Below are 19,045 nucleotides of genomic sequence, written 5' to 3' on the forward strand. Positions count from 1 at the left end.
TTATCATTCAACAAGATCAAACATATATTCAAGATCAAACATATATTCCCCCTAACTCCCCCTGGGTAACATAACCATTGCTACTCCCCTCACAATCACATTAAGAACAAACCATTCTCTCCCTTTTTGTCACAATATGACAAAGGAGAACTAAAGAAAGGAAGTCATGAGAGAAACATGAGGAAGTAAGAGAATAAGAGGAACACAAGATAGCATCACATATATCCAGCATTACATCAAGAACATAAATAGAATCCAAATCAAAATCAGCCAAGTGCTAAATAAGAAAGTTATTACATATAAAAAGTCTCATAGAGACTAGTCAGAACTAGAACTTGAAGATGGAGCAGGAATAGAAGGATCAAGTTGGTGCATGCCTTTGTTCAAGCGCCTAAGATATTTGCGCATATACTTGAATTGTAAATCATGAGCAAGACATGTTTTCCAACTTAACATTTATATCCTCAACTCTACCTTCTAATGCACTCAGACGTGCATCAACATCGGATGGTACAAAATCTGGATCCAGTTCCTCAAAAATCTCATCCATATTAATATCAACACCAGCTTTTCGGGACCACCACCACCACCACCACCTTGTTCGAAGCAGATCCAACTTCATCTTATTAATATTTGTATTGTTGAAGATCGGATGATGAAGATCAGATGATGGATAGGTGCTTCATCAACAGCATATCGACTAACATATGAGTAGCCAATACGGTCATAAAGTATGCAAATGGAATGTCACTATGACCAGGATGGAGTCGAAATCGAATGATAAAATGACAGGTTAAGGATGGCAAACAAATCGAGTACCATTTGAGATAGCATGGATAACACGAACCATAAATGAAGTCAGGTTAGACCGAACGAGGATACTGATTAGACACAAAGATTCTGTGAAGAATTCGTATTTGGGTAACAAATACCATGCGGGAGCGCATTCCCTTTTGAGTCCATTGAACATCCATATTGCACAAGTCTTTAGTTAGCATACGTTTTTCAGCCATTGAGGGTTTATCGGTTAAATTATGAATTGGAATACCCTCATCATTCACAGAATTTCCATAAGGGCTGAAATTAAATGACGATCAACGTCAAATGGCCCTTCTCTAGTAGAAATTTGGAAAGTTAAATTATCCTGTGAAAATGCACTAATACATGAAAACATGGATTGGGCAATGGACCAGTATGCAGGCCCACCCCAATGCAATAAGTTAGTCCAACCTACAGCTTCAAGCATAGGAAGGATGTCAAATGGAGCAATGTGATTGACATCAACAGGATGTTCAACGATAACCTTACGAGATCTAATGTCCCTAACAAATGATGGATCATCATTGGGAACAAGAAGATGACGTTTAGATAAAGGGGTAGATCTGGAGGAAGAAGAAGGACCACGGGAAGTAGTTTTTCTTCCTCTAGAAGCCATTTGCAACAAGGAATTAAAGGAATAAAGAAGTTGCAAAGGATTGAGATGAGGGTTTGCTCAAAACAGATTTTTCACAACCCAAACCCCAAATCTCAATGATTTTCAAGATAGAAAGCTTCAAGAGAGAAAAGGAAGCAATCTTGACACAAATATGCAAGAAAAATGGATTTGGAACACTAACCTTGAAGAACTTGAAGGATGGGTTCGACGAGTCGAAGTTCGGCTCCAAGGAGAAGAAAGAAGAAATGAGGAAGAAAGTGAAAAATCCCCAATTTGAAGTGAAACCCGTGCTCCACGACTGGTCGTGGGTATCTACGACCGGTCGTAGTACGACTGGTCGTGTATACTCACGACTGGTCGTACAAACCCCAAAAATTCAATTTTCTTGCAAATTTTACAAAAATTGAAATACAATCTAGCAAATATATACAATATTATACAAGAAGGCATAAATTATCAATTTAAAATGCACATGCCAAGATCAAATTTCATCTTTTTGAACCTGCTTTTATCAAGAGGTTTTGTGAAAATATCAGCACGTTGAACTTCGTAGGAATATATTCTAGAGATATAACTTTTTCTTCTACTAATTCCCTTATATAATGAAATCTAATGTCAATATGCTTAGTACGAGAATGCTGTTATAAGTTTTTTTGAAATATTTATCGCGCTAGAATTATCACAATGTAATAACATAGAATCCTGTTTAATTCCATAATCACTTAGCATTCTTTGCATCCAAACAAGCTGTGTATATGCATTACCAGCTGCAATATACTCAGCTTTAGCTGTTGAAAGTGAAATAGAATTTTATTTCTTACTAAACCAGGAAACTAGACAATTTCCAATGAAAAAACAACCACCACTGGTTGATTTTCTATCATCTAGATTACCAGCCCAGTCAGCATCCGAGTACCCAGCTAATTGAACATTGGTTTCATGAGGATACCAGAGACCAAGATTTACAGTACTTGCGACATATCTAATAATTCGCTTGACAGCAATCAAGTGAGATTCTTTTGGATCAGATTGATATCTTGTGCAAATACCAACACTTAGAGAAATATCAGGTCTACTAGCAGTTAAATATAACAAACTACCAATCATACTCCGATAAAGTTTTGAGTCAACATTTTTACCATTAGAGTCTTTTGATAGTTTCAGGGTAGTACTCATAGGAGTATCGAAATTTTTGCCATTTTCAAATCCAAATCTCTTGATTAGGTTCAAGGCATACTTAGATTGAGAAATGAATATTCCTTCAAGTTGTTGCTTTACTTGCAATCCAAGGAAATAAGTCAATTCCCCAACCATGCTCATTTCGAACTGTGATTTCATCAAATCTGCAAACTCAGTAGTCAAGTCAGTACAAGTTGATCCATAAATGATATCATCAACATAAATCTGTACCATTAGGATATGATCATTATGTTTCTTAACAAACAGAGTTTTATCAACAGATCCCATTTGAAAATTATGACTTAAAAGAAATTTTGTTAGTTTCTCATACCATGCCCTAGGTGCTTGTTTTAATCCATAAAGTGCCTTTTAAGCCGATATACATGATCAGTATTTTTGGAATCTTCAAATCCCATTGGCTATTCAACATAGACTTCTTCATGTAAATCGCCATTTAGAAAAGCACTTTTCACATCCATCGATAGATCTTTATCTTTCTAAAACATGCATTGGATATAAATAGTCTGATAGATTCAAGACGTGCTACTTGTGCAAATGTTTTATCGAAATCAAGCCCTTCAATTTGAGTATAACCTTGTACCACCAGTCTAGCCTTGTTTCTAATTATATTTCCACATTCATCGACTTATTTTTGAAAATCCATTTTATTCCAATGATGTGTTTATCTTTAGGTCTTGGTACGAGATACCAAACATCATTTCTTACGAATTGGTTGAGTTCATCTTGCATTGCAACAATCCAATTTTCAGCACGAGCTTCTTTTACGTTAGATGGTTCAATTTGGGATGTAAAACATACATAATTACATATATCCTCAAGTTGTCTACGGGTGCGAACACCGGTGAGAGGGTTTCCAAGAATTTGTGTTGTTGGATGATCTTTAACAGTCCTTAACTCAGAATCAGTCTAATTCGATGAAGTATCGGGTTTATCAATGATTAGTACTTCATCATTATCTGAATTAGAGATTGGTGTGTTTAAGTGATCATCAATGACAACATTAATGGATTCTTGAATCACACCAATCCTTTTGTTCAGAACTCTATAAGCTCGACTGTTTAAAGATATCCTAGAAAAATACCTTCATCACTCTTCGTATCGAACTTTCCCAAATTTTCACGATCACGTAAAATATAACACTTCGCCAAAAACTCGAAAGTATTTAACGGTAGGCTTTTTATTGAACCACAATTCGTAAGCCGTTTTATTATTATCTTTTCTAGTGTAGACTCGGTTAATAATATAGCAAGTTGTGTTGATTGCTTCACCCAAAGATTTTTAGAGAGCTTCATGCTATTCAACATGACGTTAGCCATTTCTTGAAGCACCCTATTCTTTCTTTCTACAATTCCATTTTGTTGTGGAGTTTTGGGAGCAGAGAATTCATGTAATATTCCTTGGTCGGTACAGAACTTCTCAAAATTGCTATTCTCAAATTCAGATCCATGATCACTACGAATTTTACTGATTTGAGAAGATTTTTCAGTTTGAATCCTTTTGAGAACTTTTCTTACTTCTTCAAGGGTTTCAGATTTATCCCTTAAGAAGACTACCCAAGTGAATCTGGTAAAGTCATCGACTATTACCAAGATATACTTTCTCCCACCACGACTTTCCGTTCTGGTAGGTCCTATCAGGTCCATGTGGAGAAGTTCGAGTGGTCTTGATGTGGTATTTGAATTCACCTTTTTGTGTGAGTTCTTTGTTTGTTTGCCTATCTGGCACTCACCACATATTTTATCTAGTTTCTAAAGTTTGGGTAAACCTCTTACAAGTTCTCGTTTGCTCAATCGATATAGATTTCGATAATGTACATGTCCAAGACGTTTGTGCCATAAGTCGGTCTCGTCTGTATGGACCATGTAACATGTTTGATTAGATGAGCTGGATTCACTAATAATATAGCAATTTTCAGACGTTCTATGTCCAGTTAATATTACAGAACCCTTATTGTTTAGTATTTCACAGCTTTGATTAGAAAACTGAACATTATGGTTATTCTCACATATTTGTGATATACTAAGCAAGTTATGTTTTAAACCTTCAACGTATAAAACATTTTTAAACACTGGAAGATTAAAAAGTTGAACCGTACCTTGGCCTATAATCTTGCAGTTGCTACCATCACCAAATGTGACTGAACCATCAGTCATATCTTTCAGATCGGTGAATAAGGCTTTGTCACCTGTCATATGCCTGGAGCATCCATTGTCTAGGTACCACTTTGAATGACTTGTTGCTTTGAAAGCAGTGTGAGCAACCAAGCAGGTGACTTTAGGAACCCATTTCATAATTTTTTTGGGTTTAGGAACATAGTTGGTCTTCTTTTGTGTATACTTGTAGGAATGACCTGTAGAGTTAGATATTAAGAGCTCCTTGAGTAAATCAACTATCTTTTCAGCTAGTGGATTTCAATTCTGATTAAAGTTGACATGGCTGTTTCTAAGATTTTGAAAAGTTTTTGAATTTTTAGAAAAATCTTGATAAGTACTTTTCCCTTTTGAGTTTGAGGACTCTCCTTTAACAAACATAGGAGGAGTATACTTTTGTTTAGGAGGTAGATTTTTATCATAGCCCAATCCGGATCGATCGCCACATTTTCTTGATCCGGATAAAAGTTTTCTAACTTTGGATCACCTTGGGCATATTTCCATGTGTCCTTTAAACTCAGAAGAGAGAAGATACTTCAATTTTAAGATTCTCAATTTCAGATTTTAAATCAACAATTAGTGAGTTTTGAATTCCAAATCACATTTTGATTTTTCAAAACTATCTGAAATTTGTGATTTTTCTAAGACAAGTAAATCAAAACAATTTTTGAGTTTAGAAAACTTTTCTTTTTGAAGTTTAAGTTTGAAACAATTTTACAACTTTCCTTATATAGGGCATTGTAAGCGTCTTGAAGATCATCTTCATTTTCACATTCACTATTGATTTTCTTCACTTGTAGAGTCATTATCTAAAAATGTGAATTTGGCTAGAGTCATAAGAGCTTTAATCTCATTGCCCGACTCAGTTTCAGAATTCAGGAGAACCTTCAGAATCGGATGATTCATCCCATGTAGCCAACATACCCTTCTTCTTGGGTTTGTCCCTTTTAGGACATTTATTTGCTAAGTGCCCATATTCTTGACAGTTGTAACATTGACTATCTTTCAAAGATTTTTGAAATTTGGGCCTAAACTTCTTTTTGTCATTTGATTTTTGAAAATCAACCCTTTTCTTGCTTTTGAAAATTTTGTAAAATTTTTAGCTAAAAGAGCCATATCATCTTCTAAATTTTCTTTTGAATTACATTTAGAAGATTTTAGTGCGATAGATTTACCTTTAGGAGCTTTAAAGTTTAACTCGTAGGTTTGTAGAGAACCAACTAGTTCTTCAACCCTCATATTATCCGTATCACGACGTTCCTGGATTGCGGTTACTTTAGAATTGAACCGTTCAGGAAGTGAGCGTAGTATTTTAGCACACACTTTACTTTCCTGGGATTTTATCGCCAAGACCCCACATTGAGTTTACAATGTCATTCAATCTAGTGTAGAAGTCCATAAACATTTCATTTTCCTCCATATGAATTTCTTCAAATCTGGTTATGAGGAGTTGGACTTTAGATTTTTGACAATTGTAGTACCCTCGTGTGTCATTTCTAATACATCCCAAGCTTGCTTTGCGTATCACAAGAAATGATTCTTTTGAACTCATCCGGTGATAGTGCGCAAGTAATTGCATTTAGTGCTTTAGCATTTGCACTACTCTCACTTTTCGAAGGGTAGTCCATTGGTAATATGGTGTGGTTTTCATAGATTTTGAACCATCAACCCCGGTAACTTCCATGATAGGAGGATTCCATTCGGTCCACCGTGGCTTGCCACACATTTTCATCCATTGATTTGAGGAAGATCCTCATTACGGCTTTCCAATAAGCATAGTTGGAGCCATCAAAGGGTGGAGGCCTAGTGATGAAAGGCTATCAAAATTTGACATCTTAAATAGCTTAAATCGTTATCTCAGAATTAAATCCAAAAATTAAAAAAGGAGCTATTAGGCTCGATACCACTTGAAAAGGCCAAGCTATATGTCCTAGAGGGGGGGTGAATAGGACAATGCCAAATAAAAACTTATAACAGCGGAATAATAAAGAAAATGATAGCCAAAGTAAATCACAATGCAGTAAATTAAAATAACCTCAAAATTCAGATCTTGAGAGGTTGATACAAACGTTGTTCTAAGGACAACCTTACACCAAAACGAGTTTATGGTAGGACAACCTTATTTCTAGAAAGGTCTTTGTATCAAGTCTCAAATCGAAGAGGAATACAAAAATAAATATAAACTGAATTGAAATGACTTGTAATTAAAAATGTATTGTTCTAGGGACAGCCATACACCATAAAAATGGCAGGGCAACCTTGCTGGAACAACTTTCAAATGAAATTGAAAATCAAGCTTATAAAGGAATAGCAGAAAGTAAATTCTAAGCTATTACAACATTCTCACAAAGCTTGAAATAATTACAACATTCACCACCATACATACATCCCACAAAAATTAATTAAAAAATTAGAAGAATAAAACAATCAACCACAACTCAAGGGATTATAGTGGTTCGCCTGTGTGTACACCAACTGTTAAACAACAGCCACACAAAAAGCTACTCCACTCCTAATATCCTCACACAGGGGATATTAGCGTTCACTAAAAATAGGTTTTCCCAGGTTCACCCAAAACCCTTACAATTGTGTTTTTGTATGTGGGCTTACACAATTAAAAAAACCCCACTTCTGAGTTTTCCTGGCTTTCCTCAGATAACCAAAATAACAAGATTTTTCTGGCAAATCTTGAAAGAAACCAAAATAATAGAAAGGAATTTACAATATGTAAAATACCTGAAAATCTCCTTCGTTGTAGCAGCCCGGTAGAACCAAATCAAAGTAGATGATTGAATGTCCAAGTTCAATGTCCAGAGACTCGATTACAATGGTTCTAATTCTAATTGATTTTAAATTAAACCAAATAGGGCTTGCCTTAATTGATTTTGATTCCAAAGAAAGGGAATAATAATTCCTCTTTATCAAATCGATTGGAATATAAGAAACAAAATCAATTAAATAAAGCTAAGGAAAGAGAATATTAAATAAGCACACTTAGCTTAGATGGAGCACGAATTATCTCTCGGAAGTTCGACGAAGATTGGCTTGAATACTTTAATTAAATCGATGATTTCTTCGAGATTCGTGCACTATTTATAGGTGAGAAGATCGGGTCTTCGATTGTCTAGAGTGCTCTTCAACTAGTCGAAGCTCTAATAGATATTTGAAAAATCCGGCGGGATATGCTCGGACCGTTCTACGATCGTCGTAGGTCACCTACGATGTCGTAGGTTTCCTTCGGCCCAGTCGTAGGTCCTGCAGGTTCGCTGGACTTGAGTCGTTGATTGTACGATTGGTCGAAGATCGGTCGACACTGTTCCTACGACGGCGAACGATTCCAGGACTAGTCGAAGGCTAGATTTTATCCGAAATTTGTAACAAACTTACGATGGTCGAGGAATTTCTTAGGCGGTCGAAGCAAGTCCAGGACTAGTCGAAGAAGGCCTAGGACTAGTCGAAGAACAGACCAATCACATGTAAGATAACATTCGGCTTATGTATCCGAAATGACCTACTTCTAAGGTCAACCTATGGTCAAACAAACCTCAATCACGAAGTATGGACATTGAAGCATTAGGAACAAGTGACCTTGAAGTATCAGTCTTGAAGTCTTGATGTAGTTGAACTCTTCATGTAGCTCAATCATGAAAGTGGCTTGAGTTTCAGCTTGAGTCTTGAGTTCAGCTTGACTTTCAACTTGAGTCTTGAGTTCAGCTTGAGTCTTGTGAGCAGTTCTTTCATTCAAGATCCTGAGTCTTGTACTTGAGAGCTTTGCTTGATGTGAGCTTAGTTTGTTCATGAATGTTGATCCTTGAGAGAGCTTCACTTATGCAAGTTATATATAACAGTATAATAGTGATTTTGGCACTACAAATTTGACAACAAAGAGGATAGAAACTATAGCACTTACACTTACAGGATAAGGGTGCTCCGCCTCCATCTCCTGATTCCGACGAGTAACTGTCGTTGTGGCCGTCCTTTGCTTTGTTAGGTGTTTTCTTTCTGTGTGTAGCCGTTGTTGGCTTGTAGTTGGAGTGTTGTAGTTGTTGGAGTTATTTGTGGCTGTTTGTAGTTGCTGTGGTTGTTTGGAGTGTTAGATGTTGTTGTGTTTTCATGCTTTCCTAGTCATGATTCATGTATTGCTGCACTACTTGTATTGCAACGATTTTGATTAATGGAATGCATGTTGTTTATCTTTGGAGTTGTGTTGTGTTGTGTTGTTGTGTGGATGTATTATGTGACTTAGAATCTGACAGGTTGCATCCTCTGTTGAATGTAGGGATGCCTCCTAAGAGTTGGAAGACTTCGGCCCGTCTCTCTCTGATTGAGTCGCTTGCTGGGGTTCCTCCCTTGAGCGATAGCCATTCAGATCCGCAGGCGGGTCCATCTCGTGCCAGTGTTGGGTCGACACCGATGGTTCCTCCAATCACACCCTCGGTTCCTGAGCTGAGCCGTGCACCTTCATCTACTCCACCTGCTGATAGGTTTGAGCAGATGATGCTGTTGATGCAGCAGCAGCAGATTCAGCACCAGCAGCACCAGCAGCAGGAGTTCCTCTCCTCCATGGCTGGCATCTTTTTCACCTATGCCTCCATCTGGGAGCGCCAGTGCCAGCGGCACATTCGAGCGATTCCAGCGCTTGCGACCTCCTACTTTTGCAGGTTCTCATAGACCGAGGAGGCCGAGTATTGGATAGCGCATCTCTAAGATGCCGAGACCGCTGCTGCTCTGAGGTCGAGCAGTTGAGCTTGCCACCTTCATGTTTGAGAAGGAGGCCGGTTTGTGGTGAGACAGTGTGCTTCGCACTATCGAGGAGGATTTTGTGTGGTCGTGGCGGCGTTTGAGGCACGCTTCCACGAGAAGTTTTTCCTGGTGCCGACATGAGAAGGAGAGTGAGTTCCTTCGCATCCGCCAAGGAGGGTTGTCGGTTACGGAGTATGAGAACCGGTTTACTAAGTTGGGGCGGTATGTTCCTTTGATCCTAGGTGATCAACCGATGAGGATGCGGCATTTCTCTGAGGATTGAGACCTGAGATTCGATCGAAGATTTGCTGTGCTAGCATTTCTTCTTATGCGGAGCTGGTGAGCATGTCCTTGTGAGCAGAGCAGAACGGAGATAGAGCGTCCCGCATGCTAGCACCGATGGTTCCTAGGCCGCGACCGGACTTTCAGGGTGCACCTTTCCTTGGCAAGAGGCAGCGAGTTGATTCTCCTCCGAGGCGTTCAGCGCCGCCTGCTCCGCAGATGAGAGCTGATCTTAGGTGTTCTTATTGTGGGAAGGTGGGGCACTTGGACCGTTTCTACTTCTCCCGTATGCGAGCAGGTGGTTTTACTCCACCGAAGAGGGTTAGCCGTCCGATGCCTCAGGTTATTTCTCCTCCTCCTCTTCGATCAGCGCCAGCTCATCCATCCTTCAAACCTGCAGTTTCTAGTTTCAGGCCACCTCAGTGGCCCATGGTTCCTCCGCCGAATCGTCAGCAGCAGGCTCGTGTTCATGCGCTTTCAGCTGAAGCGCCTATGTCTGACTTGGTGTCGAGGTCCTTTGAGGTGACAGCGCATATTGAAGGTATTCCCGTTTCTGTGTTAGTGGATACAGAGTCCACTACTTCTCTTATTTCTTATGTGGCAGTTAGGCGCTTGGGTTTGAGATCTGTTCCTATGCAAGGAGTGACGCTTACTACCGCTACGGGGATGTCCTCTGCTTTGGGCAAGCGTTGTATGGATTGTTTGGTCGATCTGGGAAGTGGATCGATCCGTGTTGATTTACTAATCGCACCGCTTTATCACTACGATGTTATTATGGGTATGGATTGGCTCACAAGGATGCGAGCTGAGATTGATTGTGAAGCGAGATCAGTGACGATCCATGGACCTGAGGGTGAGAATGTTACTTTCCCAGTTCAGGTCAGTTACCCTCTTCGTATTGATTTTTATTCTTCTCTGTTGGAGAATTCGGCCGAATCGGCGTTGGTTAGTACGTCGGTAGTTCGGGAGATTGAAGATGTGTTTGAGTCGATTCCTAGATTACCTCCTCGGCGTGAGATTGATTTTGCTATCGATCTTATGCCAGTGCGGCGCCCATTTCTTTACCCACCTATCGTATGCCTCCGAGTGAAATGGAGAGTTGAGGAAGCAGATAGATGGTTTCTTCTGGAATTGGGTTTTATTCGGCCCAGTGTGTCTCCTTGGGGAGCACTGTTTTGTTTATGAAGAAAAGGATGGTTCCTTGCGATTGTGTATTGATTATCGCAGTTGAATTTGGTAACTATGAAGAATAAGTACCCTTTGCCCGGATTGATGATCTGTTTGATCGGTTGAAGGGGGCATGGTACTTTTCGAAGGTTGATCTGCGGTCAGGGATCATCAGTTGCACGTCAAGGATGGGAACGTGCAGAAGACCGCTTAGGACCAGCTCCGGTCATTATGAGTTCCTTGTGATGTCATTCGGTCGACGAACGCACCGGCCGTGTTCATGGATCGATGAACAGGGTGTTTCGGCCATTCTGTTCGTTTCGTCATTGTCTTTATCGATGACATCTTGATATATTCGCTGAGGGCAGAGCACGAGGAGCACTTAAAGCGGTTTTGGATACTCTTAGGAAGCATCGGCTCTTCGCAGTTCAAGAAGTGTGATTTAGAAAGAGGAAGTCAAGTTCCTGGGAATGTGGTGTCCAAGGAAGGAATAACCATCGACCTTGCCAAGGTAGCTACGGTGCAGGACTGAAAGCAGCCTCGATTGAGGTAAGGAGTTTTCTGGTTCTTGCAGGCTATTATCGACGCTTTATTCAGACTTCTCGAAGATTGCCAGGCCGTTGTCGCAGTGACACGGAAGGATTTGAAGTTTGCTTGGAGTGAGCAGGCGGAGTTAGCTTTTCAGAGCCGAAGGACAAGTTGACGTCCGCCCTGTGCTAGTATTGTCGAGCAAGGGGTTAAGTATATTATATATACCGACGCCTCTCGCGTTGGTCTGGTTTGTCCTTATGCAGAAGGATAGGGTGATTGCTTATGCTTCGCGTCGATTGAGGAAACACGAAGAGAATTACCCTACGCACAACCTGGAATTAGCATGTCATCTTCGCATTAAAGCTTTGAGACATTACCTCTATGGTGAGGAGTTCGAGCTCTTTTGCAACCACAAGAGCCTTAAGTATATTTTCACGCACGTGATTTGAATATGAGGAGCGCAGATGGATGGAAACATTGAAGGACTTCAAGTTCGATGTTTCTTACCATCCGGCAAGGCGAACCTTGTGGCGATGCGTTGAGTCGCAAGAAGGCTATTGAGTTTGCGGCTCCGTGATGATAGCAGAGTGGGATATGTTGGAGTTCGTGCACAATTTTGAGCGAAGCTTACGATGGTTAAGCCGTATGAGGTTATCGCACACATTCGTGTACGCCTTATCGACGAGAGGATCGTTGCGGCTCAGGACAGGATGATGAGCTTTTAGTGAAGATGAGGCGGCGGGTTGGTACAGATGAGAACTCCGACGGGAGTGTTAGTTCTGATGGGGGCCTACGATTTCGTGGCGGTTATGTGTTCTGACATCCCTAACTTGAGACGTGAGGTTCTCGAGTTAGCCCATAGTTCTAAACTTACGATGCATCCAGGTAGCACGAAGATGTATCAGGATATGAAGAGGTCTTATTGGTGGGACAATATGAAGGTCCAGATTGCTGAATTTGTTTCTCGTTGTCTCACGTGCCAGCAGGTCAAGGCAGAGCATCGTCGACCTCCTGGGTTGTTGCAGCCCATGCCCATAGCTGAATGGAAGTGGGATTTCATCTTTATGGATTTTATTTCTGGGTTGCCGAGGACGAGAAAGGGATTTGACTCTATTTGGGTGATCGTCGATCGATTAACGAAGTCGGCGCATTTCTTACCGATCAGAGTCACTTACTCTGCAGACGAGTTGGCTAGGTTGTATATCAAGGAGATAGTGCGTCTGCATGGAGTTCCCCTGGAGATTGTGTCTGATAGAGACACACGTTTTACATCTATCTTCTGGACTCGTATCCAAGAAGCAATGGGTGTGAAACTGAAGTTCAGCACCGCGTTTCATCCGCAATCAGATGGGCAGACGGAGCGCGTGAATCAAGTCCTGGAAGATATGTTGCGAGCTTGTGTTTTGGATTTCAAAGACAGTTGGGATGATTGTCTTGATGCAGAGTTCGCATATAATAATAGTTTCAGGCGAGTATTGGCATGACTCCCTATGAGGCATTGTATGGTCGCCGTACGAGCACCACATTGTTGGGCGAAATTGGTGAGCGTAGTTTGCTTGGCCCGAAGTTGTGCAGGTGACTTGAGAGAAGGTTGACATCATTCGACGTCGACTTATGACAGTAGACAGAAGAGTTATGCCGATATGAGGCGGCCAACGCTTGAGTTTGAGGTTGGAGACCATGTATTTCTCAAGGTCTCTCCTATGAAGGGAGTTTTGCGGTTCGGTAAGAAGGGAAAGCTTATGCCGAGATTAATTGGTCCATTTCAAGTTCTGGATCGAGTGGGAGCAGTAGCATACCGCCTTGCTTTGTCCACACCTCTTGCGGGCGTGCATAACATATTTCATGTTTCTATGCTGAAGAAGTACGTTCCCAATCCTTCGCATATTATTAGTTGGGAGCAGGTGCAGTTGAGTGAGGATGCCACATATGTACTGCGACCGACGCGTATTCTAGACAGGAAGGAGCAAGTATTGCATAGCAAGATCATCCCTCTTGTGAAAGTTCTATGGACGCATCATAATGAGGAAGAGGCTACTTGGGAATCTGAAGCTGAGGTTAGAAAGAGCTACCCTCAGATCCTTGAGGCTTATATGAAGGTATGAATTTCGAGGACGAAATTTTCTTTAAGGGGGGTAGATTGTAACGACCTTGGAATTTTTGTGCTAATCTTTCCTTAAGTAGTTGTTTTTGGGGTAATTAGCGCTATACTCGATTGCTTGTGAAATCCGCATCAATCACTTTAAATTGTATCTCGCATGGCTCTAAACTTGTAGATTAGTTAGCGCTACGTTACTCGAAAACTCCGGGATCCATCGCTAAATCCAGTTGTTCGAGAATTTTTGGAAGATCCGGATCGAACTTGGACCGCGCATCGAAAGTCCGATGGCGATGATCTTAGTATTGCGGTCACCGAGTTGGGCTTGATCACCTCGAAAATCAAGTCCATGTGATGTTCGGGTTGATTTGCTTGAGCTCGGAGTGAAGAGTGTGAGAACGGTTGGATATTTAATATGTTTTTATGAAATCTGAGTCGTGTCGCTTGCGTGACGATTTAAAGCCATATGACCGTTGGATTCTGACCCAATTTCACCCTCTGATCAGGATAGTTGGCCCAGGCATATCCTAGTGCTTGTGGACCTGATCGAGATTCTGTGACCGTTGAATTGAGTGTGGTCCGCCACGGCTAATCTGAAGAGCCGGTCGGTACGAAAACTCAGTTTGACCTAGATCCATGGTCAAGGAGCTTAAGTCCGACCTTTCATGGTTATAGGCCCACCAGAAGTGCTTCGTTGGATCGAGAAAGGCTTACTTTGGTTATAACCTAAGTATACCTTGACCCTGGGGTTATTTTCATCAAGAATAGGCCTATTTATAGTCCTTAAACCCTAGCTCTCTTTTCCATACGATTTTTCTCTAACCCTAGCTTTGAAAGAGAGTGGAAAAGAGAGAAAAAGTGAGAGAGATAAGTTGGTGAATCATCTTGGATTCTTCCTTGTTCTTCTTCATCTTTGAACCTTCACTTTGAATCGTTCTTCTGACGATTTTGAGTTCTTTTGGGGTAAGTTAACCTAACTCTAACCTGTGTTAGAGCTTAGATTAGTCTTGATGTTGTTGTATCTCATTTCTATCCTTATTTTAGGGTATTCTATCGTCGTTGACGAAGATAACTCGTCTAAATCAGTTCGGTGGTTCTTTCTTTGCTTAAGGTGCGGACTTTAAGTGTATAAGTTATGGTTGTCAAGGCTTTCAATCCCAGTGAATGATTTATTCTTGTTATGGATGAGATTCTGCATGCCAAATGTTATGTTTACGTTGCTTTCCTGATATGCAGGTGCTATATTGAGATTTGTGTATTCTATGTGTATTTATAAAGTACCGTATACGTATAAAATATGCACTTGTGTTTGCCATGATTATTTGTCATGTATGTATGCTAGATGCATGTATGACAACTCCTTGGTAAAAGGTATTGTCTAAATGCATGCATTTCAACATATGTCATGTATGTTGTTCCATGTATGCTAAGTGTTTGTAGAAATGCATGAATGCTCTAAAGTGTAACTCATTACACTTATTGTGGGCGTTGGGAAGTGATTCTCAATACTCCTATTGATGCGCATGATTTCCTTTATGCCGTTACATTCCAAGTTATTTAAATTCAAGCATCTCCTATGCTTACATTTATGTTAAGTTGATATTCTTCAGATGCGTATATACCATGATTGGAGTTATTGTTCCATTATTGTTTTACATTCCATATGAATATCTGTAGTAGTGTAAGATGTTTGGGACTATGCCTTAGTCCAGGAAATCGGTAATTGACCCTATGTTCGTGGTTGAGATTGCTTTCGCCACGTAGGACGTATGAGACGAACCCGAGCCGTATTAGAGTTGTCGGCAGTGGTTTGGCCACGCGGAGTGTTTGCGCACTCTATGTCGTTCAATTCAACGTGCGCTCGTGCTAGTCGAGTTCGTCAAGTAACCCGATTGTCCGATCTATGTTCACCATGTATTGGATGCTACTGTTTGAATCTAGGGTACCAAACTTACCAGTGAAATCCTATTAACTATGGTACTTGATCCGCTAAGACTCATGAGCCGGACATGGTGGTATGAGACACCGTGGTCGAGCTGTCGGCCTACGCTGGGGTGACGAGCCTCCCCGTAGTGACCAGTGAGCGACTAAACTCGTGAGTCGATTATGGTGGTATGAGACACTATATTCGTGCTATCGGCCTACATTGATTGGTGACGAGCCCTTTGTAGTGACCTCGAGCATACCTGGATACCGCAAGGAGGTGACGAGCCGAACTGTGGTAGTAAGGGCATGAAAGGCGTGCATTGATTGGTGACGAGCCCTTTGCTACGACCTCAACTATATGATCGTATGAGATGTCTAGGATTGACGACCCTAGTATGGATCATGGTTTGGATGGTGATATGAGGAAGGTATCTTAGCTTCCCAATAGTGCTGTGTGAAATGGACTAATAACAACTTGGTGATCATATCCATGCACCGTATTTGCATGTGCTTTGTAAATGTGGCGCACTTTGAGGCGATGTCATGCGTAACGTAAGATGAAGATGCTGAGGGTATACGCGTGAGGGCATGCATCATATTACATTCATCCTTGCATTAACAAGAGTACTTAGGATTTATTTAATTGTCCTGCTTTATCATTACTGTTTGATTGAACTGATAACATGTTAACCAGTGCCTTATTATTCCACTGAGTTGATCACTTACTCCCACGTTTCTGGGGCGGTGTTAAACACCCACCAGACTCTGTCTTAGGCTCTGATGTTGCAGATGTGGATGCGACTTCTGAGGCAGAGCGGGAGCTGGATGATGATGAGGCTGCCTTCTCGTATATGCAGTTTTCAGACGGGTTCTAGCGAGCCTTGGTCTGATGCGCGGGATCTCTAGGATTATTTTTGGGAACTTAAATGATGTAACTTGATATTTATAATTTTGTTAAATAACACTTTCATACGATTTGGCTTGTATATGTAATTCAGGGATTTACACTTGTACATATTTTACTATAAGTCTTCCGCTTGCTTTATTCACTTATCCCTGAATCATATCTGTGTTTTGGCTTAATCTATTCCATGTTTTATGCACTAATACAGTCAACATACATCCATCATTAATTATGTTGCATAAGTGATGTTTTGGAACTCGGGAGCTGAGTTATGCTCGACCCCCGAATTTCAGGGCGTTACAAGATAAGTAGATGAGCCCCATTCAGCGCGTTGTAGAAGATCTTCCTCCTTTGTTTATGAAGAATCTTCTTCTTCCTTGAACCACAACTCAGAAGATGTACCAATGCATGACGACGGGTTGGGTCAAGGTTGTAATGGAATCCTACTCTATTGAAGGTTTTCCTATTAGGGAAATAGAGTGATTCCAATCATTCATGCATTTAAGGCATCCCAGCTCAATGATTTTCCATTCAGATAGTAACTGGAGGATCCTTGAATGCGGAAGTTCATTCCCCAATCTAGTCTATTGAATGTCAATGATGAGGGTGCACTCCCAGAAAACTGGGCAAAGGCTATGGATAAAACCCATAGCTAAAGGCCTATGGATACGGATTAAATCCGTAGCCATTGCCTCTGTAGCGCTAAGGTATCTACAGAATCATAGCAATAGACTTAAATCAGCAACAGCTACGGTTAATATCCGTAGCTATTTAAACTATAGGTATGGATAAAATCCGTAGCAATATTTTCCATAGCTCAAAATTATATACAACTATGGATTATATCTATAGCTAAAAGTAGAATGAGAACCGTAGCAAAAGGCTGAAATTAGGAAGAGCTACGGTTTTAGATAAACAGCTATGGTTAATAGCCGTAGCTAATGCCTATTGTTAATAAAATATTTAAATAATAATGGCAGCTCTTACCATCGTAGTACACCCTGATAACTCATATAAGCTAATATAGATACATACTTCATAGCTAAATCATTCAATCAAACACAATCATTCATTCAATCAATCATATACAATCATTCATTTCCATTCACAAAAGTACAATGCCAACATAATAGTTATATGTCTATTTAAAGTTCTCATTAACAACAAGATCCAATGCCTTCTCGTAGCCAAATAGCTTCTCAACAATCGCAAGCAAAAACTCCATGGATGTGCATCTACTGGTTATTAATTTTCCATCAACTAACACCCTATTCACAGCTTCGCTTTGATCTAAAAGCTTACTGCACATGGCTGAAAATCAATTTCATCATATAAAATGGAAGAAATTGCATGTTATGACATTATACGTAAGAGGCTAAAAATGTGTTTGTATGTGTTTTGAAGATTGAGCTGAAAATGCAATGGACTCACTTGAACAATGGACACTGAGGATTGTGCCTCTGAGGCCAACCCCAACAGATGAGATCGCCATGATAGCCGGGCTAGTGAGAAACCTCACAATCAATCCGTATGCGGCGAGTTTAGTCCCACAAGTTATGATTCTTGGCTGCAAGGCCATGAACAGTCCTAAAAATTTGAAAAATTCAAAAGCAGTTCAAGTCAATTCAAAACACTTGAAAAACAAGGACTAAGAATCATGATGAGCATATCAATGATTTTACTGAGACTGAACATGGCCATCCCAAGACCTGCATTCGACAAGATCATGACAGAATTTTCCATGATTTGAGGATTCTTAACACCCCATCTACAATAAGAAAGATGTTAGAAGAAAATCAGATTCAAGAAAATCAGATTCACATGGAAAGAGCAACACATCTAAAAAAAAGAAAACTATAATTCCAAATACCCACTTCCAGTTTATGAAGAAAGACTAAAGATCATATTGAAATCCATCACTCTCCTCGAGGACCTGAAATTCCAAACTCCCAACCTCAAATTTAAGAAAAAAGAGCAAAAGAACAAAGCTGAATTCAAATCTCTCTATGAAAATCTGTAAAACTCTTCACCAACTGTTCTATACAACAACAATTGTTCAACTAAACCCTTCATACCCCAACAACTGTTCCACACACTTTAAAAATCTGTTACCATTGTTCTATACAACAATAACATTAAGATATATTTAAACAACAACTATCAATTTGGAACAACAACTTCCATTGTTCCATTGTTCCTTAAAAAAACTGCAAAAAGATTTTCAATGGTATTTAATGTATAGAAAATCTGCTACCATCGTTGTGTGGAAAAGGCTTTTTGAAGGAACAATGGTAGCTAACATTCGGCAAAAGGATTGTCAGCTATACAACAATGGAACAATCCTCTATGAAATTTCACAAACAACCAAGTGCTTCTCTCATTATACACATGTAATTATAAAGTAGACATGATTCCTTGAGAGAATTCACAGAGGACAATGGCTACATATTAGACGTAGATTCCTTGATTTCTTCCAAGGAGATGGCCTGTATTTCAACCAAACCAATCTGTGTGAGATCCATAACCCAAACACTGTAAAAATATGTACATCACAATAAAGGAAAGAAACTTCAAAACTCAAATGGAAAAAGATGATTCAAGATAGTGAG

This window comes from Magnolia sinica, chromosome 15 (genome assembly GCF_029962835.1).
Source record: "Magnolia sinica isolate HGM2019 chromosome 15, MsV1, whole genome shotgun sequence".
In the NCBI taxonomy this organism is placed as follows: Eukaryota; Viridiplantae; Streptophyta; class Magnoliopsida; order Magnoliales; family Magnoliaceae; genus Magnolia; species Magnolia sinica.